Here is a 21,106-nt window from a genome sequence, read left to right as displayed (position 1 = left end):
TTGTAATGGTGAATTGGGATTGATCATGTTTCCTGATCGTCCTTATTGCGACTTTACGTTTTAAATGTATAAATATTCAAAACAGCTATCCATCGATAGCTTTGTGGTGGTTGAATCATTGAAATAATGCTGGTGTTGGTTCTCTGTATATATTGTATCAGCAAATTATTATCACATTACGGATTTTAAAAGTGTTATACTCAAAGATGCTATTGTTTGATAGCTTCACTTTGGTTCCTTGCACCTGAAGGTTGTGAACTGTCATGTAGAAACGTGACAAACAAACTGAATTGTCAGTGTGTTACAAGACTGATGACCTCCTTTAATACTGCTGCATGTTGCTGGGTGTTAATTGATACACTCTGTTTTGGGGTGATATTTAGTTCAGGAGTCTCCTCCTTCCTGCTTCAACTGTCATGTAGAAACGTGACAAACAAACCGAATTGACAGTGTGTTACAACACTGATGACCTCCTTTAATACTGCTGCTTGCTCCTGGTTGTTAATTAATACACTCTGTTTTGGAGTGATATTTAGTTCAAGAGTCTCCTCCTTCCTTCTTCAACTGTCATGTAGAACCGTGACAAACAAACTGAATTGTCAGTGTGTTACAACACTGATGACCTCCTTTAATACTGCTGCTTGCTGTGCCATGTTGATTAATACACTCTGTTTTGGAGTGATATTTAGTTTAGGAGTCTCCTCCTTCCTTCTTCAACTGTCATGTAGAAACGTGACTAATAAACAGAATTGTCAGTGTGTTACAACACTGATGACCTTCAAAATGTGTTGATGAAATTTATATTTTACAAAACACTGTTGGTAAATTACTGCTAAAACAATTGGTTGTGATGAAAGTTTAGTGTTAAAATATAGATTTAGTGATCCCTCCCTTCCCCTCTTGAATTGTCAAGTTAATTGTGACATAAACTGAATTGTAAGTGACCTAAGGCTGGGGTGATATTGAGGTTTAATGCCTTCCCCCTTTCCCTTCTTGAATTGACAATTAAATAGTGACATAAACTGAATTGTTAGTGACTTGATTATATTACTCCACTTAAGCAGTGATAAAATTGTCAGCATCTAAACTCTGATGATGAGGTAAACCAGTTTCTAAGTTGTGAGCTGACAGTGTAAAAAAACTGTTAGAATTCAAATTGCTTTAAACATCTTCAGAAAGATGGTTGATCATCGTAAACACTGGTGAAAACAGTTGACATCTCAATTTGCACTTGACGTCCCACTTCGCACTTGACGTCTCACACTGCACTTGACGTCCCACTTTGCACTTGACGTCCAAATTTGCACTTGACGTCCCACTTCGCACTTGACGTCTCACTCTGCACTTGTTGTCTCACTATGCACTTGCACCAACGCATCAATTGCACTAAACAGCACTGGCACACCCGCGTGTCCATGCGCATGGTAAACAAATTGATCAGCATGCAGCATGCCATCTTTGTGTGTGGAAAGAATTTACAAACAGCTGTAAGTTTAAAATTAAGGAACGTTAAGGAATGTATTATTCCTTGTACAATCTCAAATAACTATGATGTAAAACAATATCAATTTTATGATGGTAAAAAAATCAAAATGTCAAATAGTTAAATATCAATTTGTAAAACAAGAGGAAAAAGAAAGATGAAAGTACCAGAAAGAGAAGTGTTGGATTGGTGTCTGTTGTCAGCAGAAATCTGAGGTACTCTACTGAGGAATCTCCACGCCACCCCCCAAACAGAAAGTTCAAGGTGATACTAAAAGTTCCTGAGGTTCTGAGAAATTTCACTTAGTAAAGACTATAAATCAGGTATAGTATAAATTGCTATGAATTTCGTTATAGCTAAGAATGTTCTCAACTAGGACGGTAAGTTAGTATTACGTGTATTTCATATTTCCCTGTTGTAGCGTGTATTGATTTGGTTGGCTAGTACAAAATACCAAACGATCGACAGGAAACATTCAGGATTGTTCCAGTTGTCGTTTAGAAATATTTAAGGTGTCATGAGTCTGAATTGACTATAAATCAGGTAAAATTATACTTGATATGAACTTCTTTGCAGGAACAGTCGACTTAAAGAAGATGGTTATGTTTATTTTATGTATTTTTGTCGTAGCCAGTGGACTGTTGTTGTGAGAGACGCTCAAAACAGAGGAAAGGAAACATCAGAGTTCAGGAAGTGTTGAGCAAATTCCTCAAGGTCCGAGTCATGAATCTGAATTGACTATAAAGCAGGTATAATTTAAATTTATTTTGAAGAAGAGTCTCAAAAATGATATCATTATTCATATTTGTGTTTTATCATTGTAGTATCGAGCTTGTGGTTGGCCGTAAAATATCAGACGACAGGAAAAGATCAGATCAGAGATGCCGACAAATTTCTCCGTCAATCCGGGACTTCTTTCAGTGTCTGTACGCAGAAATCGAAGTACTCTGGGGAATCTCCACATCAAACAGAAAGTTCAAGAAGATACGAAAAGTTACTGAAGTTCTGAGCAATTTTCTCTTCTAACTCATGTGTCTAAATTGACTATGAATCAGGTAAATTGAACTCATGAATTTCTTTGCAGGAACAGTCGACTCAATGAAACTGGTTACTTTTATGTATTTTTGTTGTAGCTAGTGGACTGTTGTTGTAAGAGACGCTCAAAACCAGAGGAAAGGAAAACATCAGAGTTCAGGGAGAATTGAGCTAATTCCTCAAGGTCCGAGTCATGAATCTGAATTGACTATAAAGCAGGTAAAATTGAAATTAGATGAATTTTGTTTTTATGAAGAGTCTTATGATTGAAAAAAGTTTATTTAGTAGATTGTTGTTGTAGTTAGTATTGAGTTAATCGTCACACAATACCAGATATCAAGATGGAAACGATACTGATGATGCAGATAAATTTCCTCATGAAAAACCTAAGAGTCACGTGTCAGAATCTACTAATAAGCAGGTATAATTGAAATTTATTTTGAAGAAGTCTCAAAAATGATATCATTATTCATATTTTGTGTTTTCACATTGTAGTACATGTATTGAGCTTGGCTGTAGAATATCAGACAACAGGAAAAAATCAAATCAGAGATGCCGACCAATTTCTCCGTCAAATCGGGACTCAGTGTTTGTTACCGCGAGTTATCGTAGTTCCAGAGATGCCGACCAATTTCTCCTTCAAATCGGGACTTTCAGTGTTTGTTACCGCGAGTTATCGTAGTTCCAGAGATGCCGACCAATTTCTCCATCAAATCGGGACTTTCAGTGTTTGTTACCGCGAGTTATCGCAGTTCCAGAGATGCCGACCAATTTCTCCGTCAAATCGGGACTTTCAGTGTTTGTTACCGCGAGTTATCGTAGTTCCAGAGATGCCGACCAATTTCTCCATCAAATCGGGACTTTCAGTGATTGTTACCGCGAGTTATCGTAGTTCCAGAGATGCCGACCAATTTCTCCGTCAATTCGGGACTTTCAGTGTTTGTTACCGCGAGTTATCATAGTTCCAGAGATGCCGACCAATTTCTCCATCAAATCAGGACTTTCAGTGTTTGTTACCGCGAGTTATCGTAGTTCCAGAGATGCCGACCAATTTCTCCGTCAATTCGGGACTTTCAGTGTTTGTTACCGCGAGTTATCATAGTTCCAGAGATGCCGACCAATTTCTCCATCAAATCAGGACTTTCAGTGTTTGTTACCGCGAGTTAGCCTAGTTCCAGAGATGCCGAGCAATTTCTCTGAGGCTGATAGCTTCAGTATAAGTTGAATGTAGATACACATTGTACATTTATTGAAAAATAAATATGAATTGATGGTTTGATTGGCTGGTTTGTTGTTGAATCTGATTGTGGGTTATTAATTACTGATTTGCTGCGACTTTGCGTTTTGAGTGTAAATGTTTCAAGGGGCTTCTCTTGCTTGTTTTTGTGCTTGTTAAATGATTTCTGAAATATAGTTGTATGTGCTGTATATGTGGAGATTTTGTACTTGTGACTGCGTTTGTAAATACTCATTTCTTTAAAATGATAGTTGTTGTGTTCTGAGGATGTTGGTTTGTTGGTTTGATCAATACATTGATTTTATGGTGTTTGAATATTGGTTGAACTATTGTTTATCAATACATATTGAACTACTAACCACTAGTTGTTTTAACATCAGCATCACTAGTGGTCAGTTGTTCGCTACATATTATATGTGTTGCTTTTTCTTCATATAATGTACAGTGACTCTCTGTTAACTGGAATCATTTCAAGTCTAATTAAGACTATCTAATCCTTAAGACACGGATTAGAGTGTTTCATTCGACTAATTTCAAGTCTAGTTACTTACATCTTGGAGTAGTCATTCTCCAAACACCAACCCAGACATAAACACATTGAACTATTGCATTGAAGTTCTATTGTCTACAGGTGACTAGAACTATCACCTTGTCTTAATTGATTCCAGTTAGAAGTCTATTGTACTTGGATTATTTTTGCTCCGGAAGTGAATTAAATGAAATTAGAGTACAGTTGAACCTCATTAATACGATTCTGTTAGTAGCTTGTCCCAGCTAAAATATCTATATCAATCCAGATTTGGATAATCTGAAACCTGGTTATTACATGTATGGCAATTTCACTTTTGCCCCTTAAGATTTGTGGTTAACAGGAAGGTTCCATTGTACAATGAGAGTTTCAAACCACTCTCAATGTGGTAGAGACTTTCAAGGTCTGTGGTACGGCATGCAGCAGATTAAAACCTGCATGAGCTACCTTTTACTGCAACTCGCCGACTTAGAGTAATGAGACTCTATTTACTTAATTATTAGGGTCCCATCAGTCTTAAAGAATTTCATTTAGCAGTATCAATCTGCAGTGGACACTGATTCCATCAATGGTGGAATACTGAAAATAGGTGTCGCAGGTACAATTCATCAGTAATTACTTCTGATGCTGAAATAGAGTATGTTGAGGGGTGTCCCAGGTTCAAACCCGGTTATTACTGATACTGATTCAGAGTCGAACTGAAGCTGAATAAACGATGTACAGGGGTGTCCCGGGTTCGAAACCAGTAATTACTGATAATGATTCAGAGTGGTCATGATGCAGAATAGAGGATGTGCAGGTGATCTATTTACTGATTCTGAGTGACCTAGATATTGAATATATGATAAACGGGGGATTCCTGGGCTCGAGTCCGGTCTATTGGTACTGATTCTGAGTGAACTGGATACTGTTAGATACTAAACGAGGGTATCCCGGGTTTGAACTCGGTCTATTGGTTCTGAGTGACGGGGCGTGCTGCATTCATCATCTGATAGGTGCATTGGATAGGCAGGATTGTCCCAGACTCGGTCCTGATTTGGATATTGGCTACTGATTCTGGGTGGTTTCGAAGGGGTCAATAAAAGAAAATTGGTTATCAATTGATATTATATTGAATCTGAAATAGAATGAAAAACTGAATAACGATTAATTGAATGAATTAAATCGAAGGATTATCATTTGTCTTCAGCTTCACTTTTTACGTACATTACTGATAGTCGGAGTCATCCATGTTGCTACGAGATACCAACGATACCAGGGCACTGCCTCTGCGCGAACCCAGGTTACCGTTGATACCGAGGATACCTGTCTCAGGGCGTGTCATCCTCCCAGTTACCTGCGTCGATACCGAGGATACCCGTCTCACGGCCTGTGAGACCAAAGGTTACCTGTGATACCAACGATACCGATGATACCCGTGTCACGGCCCGTGAGACTCCAGGTTACCTACGATACCTACGGTTACCTGCGATACCAACGATACCGAGGATACCTGTGTCACGGCCCGTGAGTCTCCGACAACCATGGTACCGAGGATACCCACGATACCTTGCAGTTACCGGCGATCCCGGAAACCTGGGCGGAGCATTCCTGCTATCGTACATTTGTGCTATCGAATTACACCGGTTGATAACCCAGATTCGTCGTCGATGAGGCAGCACGTGACGGTAAGGATCTGTCTCATATCGTTATTCCAACTGTGGCATGTGAGTAATAAGATTTAATACCCTTCTCCCGAGGTCCATTTTCTGATTAAAAATCTTAACATGACTTTAGATTTACTTAAAATTTACCTTAAACATTTTAACTTTCTGAAAACTGCTCGCTATGATACGACATGCAATGTTTAATGATTCAGATACGCGGGCCCCGAGAATTAGCCGGGTGGTTGTGGAAGGCAACCGGTAACTTCTCTCAGTACTCGTATTCATGGATTGGTTACCGTTCGAGACGTATAATACTTTATATTAGACAATATCTTACAATGAACGGATAACATCCGCGAATACGATGTTCAAATATGGCCGTTGAAGGACCACGCGTCGCGTTTGTGATCCGAACAGTTCAGAAAGGAGGCGAGTACCGATAAGAAAACGCGCCGCAGATTGGGAGGAGGAGAGATCATGGTGCGAAATCTGGTGGTCATATTTACATTTTTGAATATAGATAAACTCGATCAGTGTTTCTACATTGGCGCTGGTAAAACTCAGTATAATCGGGGTCAAATGTGAGTCATCTAATGAAGTGACGGAGATTTATTCGCAAACGATTAGTTTTCACTGCATAAATTGATAATTGGATTGTGGAAATTAGGCGTTTGTTTTAATGTAAGCTACGGTAACGTTTTATCTCTGCTATAAATACCACCACAGATTTACCACACCGGCGCGTACTGGTCGCTAAAAACGTTGTGCATTGAAGGTTTCTTGGTGTTGATTACAGCACGGTGCATTTAGTAATATACATGTAAATCAATAAAAGAGTTCTTTTATCTATATTACGTAAAATGGAATGCGGTGACGCATATTTAAGAGGATTAAAAACGGTTTATGGGGGGGGGGGGGTCACTCGTTCCAGGCTAAATATCCGGAATGATAGGAAATTCTGAGAATTTTCGTTCAGAACCGGGTTTCGACACGGGTTTTTGGTGGTTGCGTCGTCGCAGTGAGGTTTGTCTTGTAGTGAGGTTTGTCTTGTGGTGTGGGCTTAGGAGCGACTAGTCTTGTGAAACTGGAGGTAAGTATGATGATTATTTTGATCAAAATTGAATTAATTAATTTTTACATTGTCACCATGCCTACGAAATGAAGTTATTTTTCTTGTGGGGTCTCAACAACTAAATCAGGGTGGCGTAGGCATGGTAACAATGTTCAAATCCAAGAAATTTGACAAAATGGAGGATTTTCTCTCTCATTAAACTGGACTTAAGGAGTCTTTTTGCCAATGCATCTAATTGGTACAGAACTGGAAATATATCAGATATTCAGTTGTTGTCCGCGATTTTTGGCATTCTGTTAAGACATAAATGAGGTATGTACCCCAAAAAGTAAGCAAAATATCCCAGAAAAACAGGTCTCATCAATTAATAAATAGACAAGTATGATGATTATTTTGATCAAAATTGAATTAATGATAAGAAATTTACGCAGTTCAGTCAGTACTTTGTCAACGTGACGCCCGGCCGCGATTTTGCCGGACTCCCGAAGCACAGGGACCTTTTGACCCCAGTATCCTGTACTGTATAAAAAAAGAGTTTTTACCTATAGGCCTAGTGCCTAGGATACCCGGCGAGTTCAAACATTTACACGACGCAGGGCCCCGTGGCCCATGAATTTTACAGCTGCTGATTAAGAGTGAATAAGAATTTTAACCGTTTCACTTTTTGTATACGCGGACATCAGTATGGGTCACGCGGCTCCAAACAACTCTCACTGTGGTTCTAGTTTTGGGCCCTGGGGGGGTGGGAGCCGCACGTGGGCCGCGCTCCGGTAGTCGCTGTGGCAGGCGACCAGCCCGCTAGACGGCGCTGTTTCTCACTTCCGGTTCTCACTTCCGGTAAAGATGGTGGCGATCGAGGAGGTAAGCATTACTGATAAAAACTCTTAAAAATCGCGTTTAGCGGCTAGCGGGGGTCGGGTTAAATGAGTAATATGTTTGGCATACAGTCAGTAACAGACGCGCATCTGTCACTTGTCTGACTTGTTGCTAGTGGTGATATAATAAGTTTGTTAGGCCTACTAGAATTAAAAATTCGTGGGTGGTCGGCCATCTTGAATACTTGAATTACTTGATCTTCAAATTTTTTGGACCCGTCTGAGGAGACGCCCTTTGAACTTCACTTTGCTTTGACGCGCATTCTTTCTCATCTGGTTCCTATCTAGATTTTAATGAACACGTTTTATTGTAATTGTTTAAGAACATTGGTGCAGGGTTGTCAATAAAGTTTGTAGAAATCAAGAATCGTTTTTACCGAAAAATTAGGAAGAAAACGTAGAAAAACAAATGTTGAATGAAACCGAAGTCTCCTTATCTCTAATTATCTGTAAACTTGAATAATTTCAGAGTTCATTCTAATTGTTCAGGTTATATATCGTGATATTTTTGCTAGAGGAAAGATTTAAACATCTTTGAAAAAACTTGCTCTTTGAGAAATTCAGATATATATAGCCTCTATTATAGACTATTGTTTACTGTACTTCTGTTCTATTGTACTCAATAAATCTGCCAAAACTACAGCACTGTGACCCTAACATTAGCACCATGTTAACCCAAACCCCTCGTCAACCCTAACCCTAGCCCCACCGGGATTTGAACCTGGGTCTCTCACTTGCCAGTCGCCTGTCCTAACCACTAGACCACCCAGGCCAATTTGTAAACATGACTGCTCAGTGTGGTGTCAGTTGTGAGGTCACCCCATTCACCGAGCATTTCACTCATGATAGAAGAATTGATATAAATCTCTTTCTTTGAATTTCAGAAATCTCCAGTGAGAAAAAAAAAACCCAGGAGAAAGAGAAAACAGGAAGAGATGAACTTGGAAAGAGAGAGAGACTGAACTCTACAAACAACAGTCAACATTTTGTATAAAGTAGGATTAATTTAATTTTTTTTCAATTTTGAACTAACTGTTGGGTTATAGATATAAGCTTTGTTAGCAAAGCATTCTTATAATAATTCTCCATAAAAACATGATAATAGGACAAATGGAATATGGCCGCTCGGTGAATGGCTGAATCACGTGACATTTGAAGGATTTCTTTATCCATTATTGAGCATTAGATTATTGACGTTTCAATAAATTTCAAGTTCCTTTGATATTTATTTGATATTTTATTCTTCCGGTCATGTGATTCCCCGAGTTCCTCGTGGTAGCATAAACGACGAGGGGGAAAGTTCGCTGATGTCGAGCGGACTCTGAGAGGGAATCCGAAAAGGGGTGGATCGTGTGTCGGACGGAGCCGGGACCGTTCATATCAGCGACGTTGGATGGCTCCTTCGAAAACGCCGGAACAGTAGATTCAACCACTACGGAGGCAGTGGTTTCCGCGGTGACCGCGTCCTCGGGGACGGGCGTTGATGTACGCGTTAACAACGACGAGTTTATATGTTCCGTCAGGGAGATTATCATCCTCATGAGTGGCTAAATCGTCGATCGAATCCTCGTGGCGCCTCTCCTCACGCGGAAAAAGTTGAAATCTAGGGAGTGGTCAGGATGCCTTAGAAAGTGGACGAAAACCCAAAGAACGAAATTGAGAGATGTATATATATGTTCATAGGTCCACGATAGTGGATTTAATTATAACAAAAAGGATGGATTTACAAGCTATATACGATGTCTTTAAGAAATAATGTTTCACAAAAGAAAAAGGACGGCAGGTGACACACAATCAAGTTAGACACACAGTCCCACAGCCTCTAAGTATGACTGATCTTGCAAGATCTCAAATAAAACATGGAAATGAAGGATAATAAATCTTATATCAATACTATACACAGAGTCACGTCATCTGATGAAAAAGGAAGCCATCGACCGAGACGACTCCTTGAAAGTTCGACTGATTCTACTAGTATCTACAATTACTGACCGACGCAGTGAAGGCGTCTGAAACTGTGGCGCCTCTGCCGGGGTCACCACTGCAGGGATGACCTCCTGCTCCACATTTACGAGAGAAGCAGGGTCCTGTTCCCTCAGTCATCTCTCCTTGCAGACTGATTGTACTGTACCCTCAGTCATCTCCCCTTACAGACTGATTGTACTGTTCCCTCAGTCATCTCTCCTTGCAGACTGATTGTACTGTACCCTCAGTCATCTCCCCTTATAGACTGATTGTACTGTACCCTCAGTCATCTCCCCTTACAGACTGATTGTACTGTACCCTCAGTCATCTCTCCTTACAGACTGATTGTACTGTACCCTCAGTCATCTCCCCTTACAGACTGATTGTACTGTACCCTCAGTCATCTCCCCCTACAGACTGATTGTACTGTACCCTCAGTCATCTCCCCTTACAGACTGATTGTACTGTACCCTCAGTCATCTCCCCTTACAGACTGATTGTACTGTACCCTCAGTCATCTCCCCTTACAGACTGATTGTACTGTACCCTCAGTCATCTCCCCTTACAGACTGATTGTACTGTTCCCTCAGTCATCTCCCCTTACAGACTGATTGTACTGTACCCTCAGTCATCTCCCCTTACAGACTGATTGTACTGTACCCTCAGTCATCTCCCCTTACAGACTGATTGTACTGTACCCTCAGTCATCTCCCCTTACAGACTGATTGTACTGTACCCTCAGTCATCTCCCCTTACAGACTGATTGTACTGTACCCTCAGTCATCTCCCCTTACAGACTGATTGTACTGTACCCTCAGTCATCTCCCCTTACAGACTGATTGTACTGTACCCTCAGTCATCTCTCCTTGCAGACTGATTGTACTGTACCCTCAAACATATCCCCTTACAGACTGATTGTACTGGTGACATTGTCTCCACTGCCCGAGTCCGGGGGCTGAACTGTATTAAATGGAAAATCTGAAAATAAATAGAATAATAGAATAAAGAACTATCATCACATTTTTTATGGATAAATAAACAAGCCAGAAATGGCTGACGAAGTAAATACTGCCAGCACGGATGATGAGCTAAAGAAGGTTATCAAGGAGTAACCCTAAACAAGCGCCAACCAACAACTTTCACTGCATGAAAAGTATTAAAATCATAAGATAAATAAACAAGCCAGAAATAGGGTAAAACTGGCTAAGGAAGCTAATACTGTCAGTACGGATGATGAGCTAAAGAAGGTTATCAAGGAGTAACCCTAAACAACCGCCAACCAACAACTTTCACTGCGTGTAAAGTATTAAAATCATAAGATAAATAACAAGCCAGAAATAGGGTAACTCTGGCTAAGGAAGCTAATACTGTCAGTACGGATGATGAGCTAAAGAAGGTTATCAAGGAGTAACCCTAAACAACCGCCAACCAACAACTTTCACTGCATGAAAAGTATGAAAATCAAAAATTGGTTGTCTTAGCGGGAGGAGGATTAGAATATTTTGTTTCCTGACGTCCTGAACCTATTGCGTAAGGAACAGACTCACCGTTATTTCTAGACCACCCAGGGCCACGTGCGATGGAGAATGGTGCGGGGAGGGTGTCGCCCCCACTGGAGCGCCCGGTGTTGATGTCTGAGCTGGCTTCATTTTCCATTCTTTAAGCCCTTGTAGATCCTCGCGTGTCTGATGTTGGCGCTGTCAATGATATTGGTGATGCAGGTCTTGGTTGTTGCGCTCCAGGATTGACGAATTCATCCTCATCACTGCTCTCCTCAAAATTTGGTTGTCTCTGTGGGGGAGGACGAGCTGCACGTTTGCCTTTTTTTTTGGATTTCGGACGCCCCGTACCTATTGTGTAATTTATCTCTTTTGTCTTACGACGGGGCGACCGACGCAGTGAAGGCGTCTGAAGCTGTGGCGCCTCTGTCGGGGTCACCACTGCAGGGGCGACCTCCTGCTCCACATTTACGGGAGAAGCAGGGTCCACCTCCTGCATAGGAACCAACTCGAAAGGTGGAATGATTTTGATGTATGTTTTCCAATACTGGAAGGGCTTTGCAGGCGAATGGCCTTAGACCGATCTTTTTTTGATGACTCCTTAAATATATTTCTTAATCTGGAAAAAAGACAAACATTAAGTATCATACATATTACATTAACAGTAACCAATCAATACACAGAACAGATGTCACCATTAACAACAACCGAACGACTAATGAATAACAATACAATATTAAAGCAGATTTACACAATCGAGATTACATTTTTTATATCAATATGCAAAGATCTTCAGTGTTAAAATTTATAATTTCGTCCAGAATTCTTTAATGACTGAATCGTTTTCAATCATTTCTTCAATTTCTCGCAAATAGTTGACAACTTCACTAAATGTTAAACTTAGTAATCGGAATTTTTCATATTTTATCAATCTTCCTACTCTTCTCAGTTTTCTTTCATAACATGGTGATTTCTATGTTCTTTTTAACCCAAGCCCCCCAAGAAATCCCCTCAGTTTCTTTATCGAACATTTCAAACCCTATATTCAAAACTCTCAAAAATGATGTGATCCCATAAGTGATTTGCTTTTCTTTTGAATATTGTATTATAACTTATTTTTAATATATTAGTAATTTTATCAAATGAAATAACTTCTTCACTTCGTATTTCTGGAAAGTTTAAATGTTCTGTTTCAATAATTAATTTAGATTAATTTTTTTAAAGAAATATTAGATTTTGAAAAAAATATAATAGAATTAACTAGCTAGTTGAAGTTATTGTTTTTTAAATACTTTTTATTTAAATTAGGATTTAATATCTCACTACTATTGTCTATCTATTAGGAGCAGTAATTATAACTGTCCAGATAAGTCATTTCGGATCCTCGATAATAAATCCTCAAACTGAATATCAATTCAAAGAAACGCCTGGTGGAATTACTATTTCATAAACACATATATTTTATTCTACAGTCAGTATCGATTTCCACATTCCTCACCAGGCCTCTGAGGCCCGGTGAGGAATGCGAGGAATGCAGGAATCAATAAAGTATATAATACAACAACTGCCACATTAACAAAAGCTGAACATAGAAAAATGCAATTAGGGTAAATATAATACATTAAAAAATCTATATAGTATGAAAAACAACTGCTGTTACAAATCATCATTGGGATTTTCTAATTTCAACCAGAATTCTTTGATTTCGGGGTAATTTTCAAGCATTTTTTCAAATGATTAATTTCTGTCAAATGATTAATAACGGAAGCATTTGGCAACCCCAATAATTGAAATTTTTTAAACGAATATAATTCTAAGTTTTCTTTCATACTCAACACTAATAGATATATTTTCTTTAACCCAATTAGCCCGTGAAATATTTATAGTTTGGGTCGAATGAAAAAGAACAAACCCTTTATTCAAAGAATTCCCAAAAATTATAAAATCCCAAAGATGATTTGTTTGTTTAGTTAACAACTTTTCATACTCGCTTATCAGTAATCCACTAATTTCTGAAAATAAATGCACGTCTATTTCACTAAAGTTCGATAAATCTCTATGATCCGTTAATTTTGATTTCAAATATTCGTGTCGTTCATAACCACTCAATTTGATTCTATTTTCTTTAAGTCCTAATAATGTTTTCAAACTTGGTGTTGGTATTTTTGGTAATTCATTAATCGTTAATTCTTTAGTAGATATTATTTCGTAAATAATTGCTACTAGTTCTCGATGGTATTCCAAATGTTTTGTAAGTTTTTCGATAGTTTTGTCATCGATCTTTTGAGGTGAAATATGTTGTGAAATATCCATGATTTCAGACGCCTCTTGTGATCGACTTCTTGGTGACAGTGGACTTCTTGATCGAATCGTGATCTGATGTGTGTGATATTTTCGTTATCTAAAAGAGATATAGCGTTAAATATGATTAACTTATGAAGTTGTAACTGGTAAATATAAATTGCCGCACTTATGCATATATCTAAGAAAGAATGAAGTTGCTTAGGAATATATATACATATATTAATGAGTTCGCCGACGTTTAACTAATTGATATTTTCCTTGAAAGGCCCCTTCAACATCGCGGAGCATTTTTATAGGATCTGAATAGCTGATGTTTTTAGACCACCCAGGGCCGCGCGCCACCAGCTCGACAGCGGGGGAAGGTGGTGCCCCCGCTGGAGCGCTTGATGTCGATGCATTTTCATATTTCTTCTATTTTTTCCAGTAGATGGCTGCGGTCCTGTAGATGGTGGTGGTGGCAGGGGAGTTGTGGGCCCTGGTGATGTCGCTCCAGGAGTGACGAATTCATCCTCATCACTGCTCTCCTCCTCAAAATTTGGTTGTCTCTGTGGGGGAGGACGAGCTGCACGTTTGCCTTTTTTTTTTATTTTCGGACGCCCCGTACCTACTGTATAATCTATCTCTTTTGTCTTTCGACGGGGCGACCGACGCAGTGAAGGTGTCTGAAGCTGTGGCGCCTCTGTCGGGGTCACCACTGCAGGGGCGACCTCCTGCTCCACATTTACGGGAGAAGCAGGGTCCACCTCCTGCAAAGGAACCAACTCAAATGGTGGAATTACTTTAGGAGGAGTTGGCTCCTTAGGTGCGCAGATAGATGCTAACCTTTTATAACCTTTTTATGGGGCTGCTTCAGACTGATCTTTCTTTATATTTTCAATTATATCCAAATCTGGAATGAATGGATCTTTTTTGATGTTTTCAATGATGTCTAAATCTGGAATGAAAAAAAAAACATTAAGGATCATGCATATTACACATAAATGACATGTTCGAATATAATTATCATATTTGTAAATAGCAACCTATAAAATAATGCGGTTAACTGATAGATGGTGGTGACATGATGGAACAAAGAATGAAGTTGTGTAGCAATATATATATATATATATATACGTATATTAATGAGTTCGCCTACGTTTTACTAATTCATATTTTCCTTGAAAGGCCCCTTCAACATCCCGGAGCATTCTAATAGGATCTTTATATTCGATGTTTCGTGACCAACCAGGGCCGCGCGCCACCAGCTCGACAGCGGGGGAAGGTGGTGCCCCCGCTGGAGCACTTGATGTCGATGCATTTTCATTATACTTTCTCTTATTTCTTCTTCTATTTTTTCCAGTAGATGGCTGCGGTCCGGTAGATGGTGGTGGTGGCGGGGAAGTTGCGGGCCCTGGAGATGTCGCTCCAGGAGTGACGAATTCATCCTCATCACTGCTCTCCTCCTCAAAATTTGGTTGTCTCTATGGGGGAGGATGAGCTGCACGTTTGCCCTGTTTTTTTTATTTCGGACGCCCCGAACCTACTGTGTAATCTATATCTTTTGTCTTTCGACGGGGCGACCGACGCAGTGAAGGCGTCTGAAGCTGTGGCGCCTCTGTCAGGGTCACCACTGCAGGGGCGACCTCCTGCTCCACATTTACGGGAGAAGCAGGGTCCACCTCCTGCACAGGAACCAACTCGAAAGGTGGAATGATTTTGATGTACGTTTTCCAATACTGGAAGGGCTCTGCAGGCGAATGGCCTTAGACCGATCTTTTTTTGATGCCTTCTTAATATATTTCTCAATCTGGAAAAAAGACAACCATTAAGTATCATACATATAACATATTAATGACAAGTAGTTCACATTACAAATACTAGTTGTTCTCCAGGTTTTCTACTGATCAGGTATTACTTTGTTCAGGCTGTTTCTTTCTCTCTCGAGATTCTGAAGCAACATTGTCACTACGAGTGTTTACAATTTGAAGCAGGAATTTACCGATCAATCCCATAATCAGCATTATAAAAGCTATTCTCTATTAGTTTTTGGGGACTCTGTTGTATTTCCCTCGCGAAACTGTCAGAAGCGTTTGAGACAAAGCATCGTCACAATGAGTGTTTATAGTTTGAAGCAGGAATTTACCGATCAATCCCAGATTGGAATAATCACAATTTCTTTTCTATTTTTATGAGGCGTCTGCGCAGTGCAGGAATCTGCGGTGCCTCTGAAGGTTCCCTCGTATTGTTATACGACCTGAAGAAGGGACCGAAATATCGTGGGAGAGCATATCCTTCCTCAGCTCCGCACAACGACACAAATTGAAATTGACCCGAGACAAAAAAAAAATAAACGACTAAGATGTATATACTTCGGTTTCTAAATACTCACAACTATTTATTATATCAGTTTCGTCTTTCCTATGTATCGACACCTTTTACAATTTCGGTTTCTAGTTTCTTACGGTGGTCCTTCCCCTCTTGGTTTCCCAGGTGCTCTCCCGGAGCTACCCCCATTGCTCTCTCGGGTACTCTCCCGGAGCTACCCCCATTGCTCTCTCGGAGCTACCCCCATTGCTCTCCCAGGTGCTCTCCCGGAGCTACCCCATTGCTCTCCCAGGTGCTCTCCCGGAGCTACCCCCATTGCTCTCTCGGAGCTACCCCCATTGCTCTCCCGGGTACTCTCCCGGAGCTACCCCCATTGCTCTCCCGGAGCTTTCTCCGTTCCTCTCCGACTAGTTCAGCTATGTCTCTTATTTTTATACTTTCCAAATTTGGTTTCCAAGGAACTATTCTCGTGACCAACGCCACCACATTTGGGGAGGGCCGACGACCAACCTCGGGACCTGATTCGCCCACCAGGCCCCCGAGAATTAATGTTCTTAGCAACCTGGTTAAGAAACAAGCCCAGAGTTGTCTCGGTTTCCTAACACGTAGACGTTGACACTTGACTAATCCCTTAGGATTTTTTCTATTGTCTTGAAAACTAAATCCAAAATATTTCTTATTAATCCGAGACATAAACTGAACCAGTAACAAAAGCAAATAAACATTAAATAATCGTTAAGCCAAAACTTGCCCCTATGTAAATTTCTAGTGAACAAAAGCAAATAGACATCAAAAAACCATTAGTGAAAACATGCCGTTTAGGAATTCCCAGTGAATAGAGTTGTATGTATTATGAACATACAACTGCTATCGATCTACGCATGTTTTATAGATATCAAAAATTGCCTATCATAACAGCATTACTCCTTGTGAAACTGTTGAAGCCTCTGAAGCAGCATCATCACGATGAGTGTTTATAGTTTGAAGCAGGAATTTACCGATCAATCCCATAATCGGCAAGTTTCTATTTTTACGGGTCGACCTGCGCGATGCTGGAGTCTGAACCTATGGTTCCTCTGTCCTGGATACCACGGTAGAAGTCACCTCCTGTTTCATGGTAGCAGATTACTGGAACCTCCTGAATAATTAACTTCTTTTCTATTTTTACGGGGCGACCTGCGCGATGCTGGAGTCTGAACCTATGGTTCCTCTGTCCTGGATACCACGGTAGAAGTCACCTCCTGTTTCATGGTAGCAGATTACTGGAACCTCCTGAATAATTAACTTCTTTTCTATTTTTACGGGTCGACCTGCGCGATGCCGGAGTCTGAACCTGTGGTTCCTCTGTCCTGGATACCACGGTAGAAGTCACCTCCTGTTTCATGGTCGCAGATAACTGGAACCTCCTGAATAATTAACTTCTTTTCTATTTTTACGGGTCGACCTGCGCGATGCTGGAGTCTGAACCTGTGGTTCCTCTGTCCTGGATACCACGGTAGAAGTCACCTCCTGTTTCATGGTCGCAGATTACTGGAACCTCCTGAATAATTAACTTCTTTTCTATTTTTACGGGTCGACCTGCGCGATGCTGGAGTCTGAACCTGTGGTTCCTCTGTCCTGGATACCACGGTAGAAGTCACCTCCTGTTTCATGGTCGCAGATTACTGGAACCTCCTGAATAATTAACTTCTTTTCTATTTTTACGAGGCGACATGCGCGGTGCTGGAGTCTGAACCTGTGGTTCCTCTGTCCTGGATACCACGGTAGAAGTCACCTCCTGTTTCATGGTCGCAGATTACTGGAACCTCCTGAATAATTAACTTCTTTTCTATTTTTACGGGTCGACCTGCGCGATGCTGGAGTCTGAACCTGTGGTTCCTCTGTCCTGGATACCACGGTAGAAGTCACCTCCTGTTTCATGGTCGCAGATTACTGGAACCTCCTGAATAATTAACTTCTTTTCTATTTTTACGGGGCGACATGCGCGGTGCTGGAGTCTGAACCTGTGGTTCCTCTGTCCTGGATACCACGGTAGAAGTCACCTCCTGTTTCATGGTCGCAGATTACTGGAACCTCCTGAATAATTAACTTCATTTCTATTTTTACGGGGCGACCTGCGCGGTGCTGGAGTCTGAACCTGTGGTTCCTCTGTCCTGGATACCACGGTAGAAGTCACCTATTGTTGTATGGTCGCACATAACTGGAACCTCCTGTATAATTAACTTCTTTTCTATTTTTACGGGGCGACATGCGCGGTGCTGGAGTCTGAACCTGTGGTTCCTCTGTCCTGGATACCACGGTAGAAGTCACCTATTGTTTCATGGTCGCAGATAACTGGAACCTCCTGAATAATTAACGTCTTTTATATTTCTACGGGTCGACCTGCGCGATGCTGGAGTCTGAACCTGTGGTTCCTCTGTCCTGGATACCACGGTAGAAGTCACCTATTGTTGTATGGTCGCACATAACTGGAACCTCCTGTATAATTAACTTCTTTTCTATTTTTACGGGTCGACCTGCGCGATGCTGGAGTCTGAACCTATGGTTCCTCTGTCCTGGATACCACGGTAGAAGTCACCTATTGTTTCATGGTCGCAGATAACTGGAACCTCCTGAATAATTAACGTCTTTTATATTTCTACGGGTCGACCTGCGCGATGCTGGAGTCTGAACCTGTGGTTCCTCTGTCCTGGATACCACGGTAGAAGTCACCTATTGTTTCATGGTCGCACATAACTGGAACCTCCTGAATAATTAACTTCTTTCCTATTTTTACGGGGCGACCTGCGCAGTGCTAGAGTCTGAACCTGTGGTTCCTCTGTCCTGGATACCACGGTAGAAGTCACCTCCTGTTTCATGGCAGCAGTATCTTTTAAGTAATAGAAAAAAACACAATTATCAAAATCTTCATGATTAGATGATTTTATTTACATGCTTCAATTGATTTCAACTCTCATCTCTTCTTTCAAGAAATGAAGATATAAACTATATGTATTATACACTAATTACACAGAATATCATGTATGTGTGAAGTGGGCTCGATTAAAAGATACAAATAAGTAGGGTCTACCATCAGTGGATGAGCCAACTGGAGCCTTCTATATATTTAATCTCTTTTCTATTTCTGCCCGGTGCAGCAGTCCGATTGTGCAGGCTATGACAGCAGGGTCCACTGCCTGCAGAGGAGGAGTCAACTTGTTCTTTGTCTTCGACTTCTTCAATTAATCCATGTTTGTGAACCACATTGTCTCCCTGTGGATCCTGAGCAGCATTTATGTTAATGGTTGTTAAAAACTGTAAACCAAACATCTAACAATACTCAATTACTGGTACCTCCTCATTAGAATGAATTAATCCTACTGCCAGACAAACTCTGGTAATTTGTTTTTGTTTTCCTATATTTCAGGTGATGATGATGGATTGAACTAAAGTCGATATGTTGATGAAGGATGAATCAATGATGACTGGGAAATAGATTCATTGATTGGAACGATCTTAAACTCGAGTGAACTTTGACTCTCATGCTGTAAGTTTTTATATTTTCTAGTGATCTGCAGTTCTGCCACCCAAAATTTAGTTTCCGGATAGTGAAAGTAAAAGCTGCTCTGCCACCCAGAATTTTTCGTCATGAAAATTCTGCTAACCCTTTGATGGCCGCCACCATAGACCTCGCACGAGATCAAATCTGAACTGGTAATTCGGGGTGAAACAAATCCGATGGTCGACGAAAGGTTGACCAGCGTTGAGAATGAAAACCTGTCAGCCAGGGTTGCATTCAGAGGTGCATCAGTGAACTACGATCCCGAAACCTATAATTCTAACATCGCCGAGTTCTATCACAATCGAACTGTACATCAGGGATCATTCATTTATTAAGTACACATAAAATTTGAATTTTTCAATCCTCCGTCCCCCCTCTGTACGCAAAATCCAGTACGCAATTACACTGACCCCTTCCCCCTCCCTCCTAATGCGCACGTAATAAATGAATGACCCCTAACTACAAATTCTTTTGCCCAATTGTCGCATGATAATATTTTATCTCTTGCATGCAGGGAACTATATCCACCTGGTGTAACCTTACAGTCTGTTCCGACCCGGTCGTTTTACAGTAAGAGAGAATTCCTGATGAGTGAGTGATTTGATATCCACAACTGCATCACGGGGAACAATAGTTTTATTGAGTGAATTCATTGTTATCTCTGTGAAAATAAAACATAAAATTTGATATTAATTTCATGTGTTTGTTTTTAGTGTGCGGTTTTTAAGATTGGCAGTGAATTATTCAAGTGAAGAGGGATAAATTTAACTGGATTTTACTTTGGTTCATTAACTGGATTATTGTGCAGTAAACCTGATCATACTAAAATCATTTTTCTGACTCCCGCAACATATTTTCATATATTCATTTTACCTTGGATCAATTTTGTCAAAGTTTAGGGTTTACTGTATGTATGAAGGTTCTGTTTTGTCGGAGGAATTGATACCCATACCAGAGGAGTTCAAACCCATACCAGAGGAGTTCAAACCCATACCAGAGGAATTAAACCCATACCAGAGGAGTTCAAACCCATACCAGAGGAGTTCAAACTCATACCAGAGGAGTTCAAACCCATACCAAAGGAGTTCAAACCCATACCAGAGGAATTAAACCCATACCAGAGGAGTTCAAACCCATACCAGAGGAGTTCAAACCCATACCAGAGGAGTTCAAACCGTACCAGAGGAATTAAACCCATACAAGAGGAATTTATCTTTCTCATTGTTCAGGATTTTAAATGATTGTGTAAAAACAATGATAACCGTTTTGATTTATTCACTTTAGGGAAACTTGTTTCATTTATCTAATTAGTTATAAGATATATTAATTGATTACTTTCGATATGACATTTCTGAAGAAAAGAAAAAAATAGTGGAAGAACAATGATAACCGTCTTGTTGTCTTTACTTTAAGGAATAATTTAATCAATAATTAGACTTGTTTATAAATTGATTACTTCTATATTCTGTAAAAATAGTCGTCTCTAAGCGAACATGCCATCTATCGATTTTCGACTGAACTACGAATAAACGAGTTGTACACCAGGCACAGGTGCGCGTTAGCTACAGTCGTCTCTATAAACACACACTCGCCATCTATCGGTTGGTGAATTCAAA

General features: G+C 40.3%; 2 long non-coding RNA genes across 3 annotated transcripts; both read left to right on the top strand.

Annotated features, from left to right (window-relative positions):
• The first annotated feature begins 619 nt into the window (after window positions 1–619).
• On the top strand, window positions 620–3,785 carry LOC141915108 (uncharacterized). Of its 2 annotated transcripts, none has more exons than XR_012620911.1 (7): window positions 620–1,806; window positions 1,905–2,026; window positions 2,114–2,232; window positions 2,308–2,538; window positions 2,617–2,737; window positions 2,820–2,939; window positions 3,014–3,785. It is a non-coding gene; the product is annotated as an uncharacterized LOC141915108 (long non-coding RNA). The 2 variants fall into 2 exon arrangements; XR_012620912.1 differs by having other exon boundaries at window positions 2,807–2,939.
• Window positions 3,786–7,815: 4,030 nt separating this feature from the next.
• On the top strand, window positions 7,816–20,166 carry LOC141915107 (uncharacterized). Its single transcript, XR_012620910.1, has 4 exons — window positions 7,816–7,863; window positions 8,762–8,872; window positions 19,356–19,475; window positions 20,005–20,166. It is a non-coding gene; the product is annotated as an uncharacterized LOC141915107 (long non-coding RNA).
• Window positions 20,167–21,106: the final 940 nt, after the last annotated feature.

This window comes from Tubulanus polymorphus, chromosome 1 (assembly GCF_964204645.1).
Source record: "Tubulanus polymorphus chromosome 1, tnTubPoly1.2, whole genome shotgun sequence".
In the NCBI taxonomy this organism is placed as follows: domain Eukaryota; kingdom Metazoa; phylum Nemertea; class Palaeonemertea; order Tubulaniformes; family Tubulanidae; genus Tubulanus; species Tubulanus polymorphus.
Note: the sequence above shows the minus strand (reverse complement) of the source record. Positions and strands in the feature narration are given on the sequence as shown.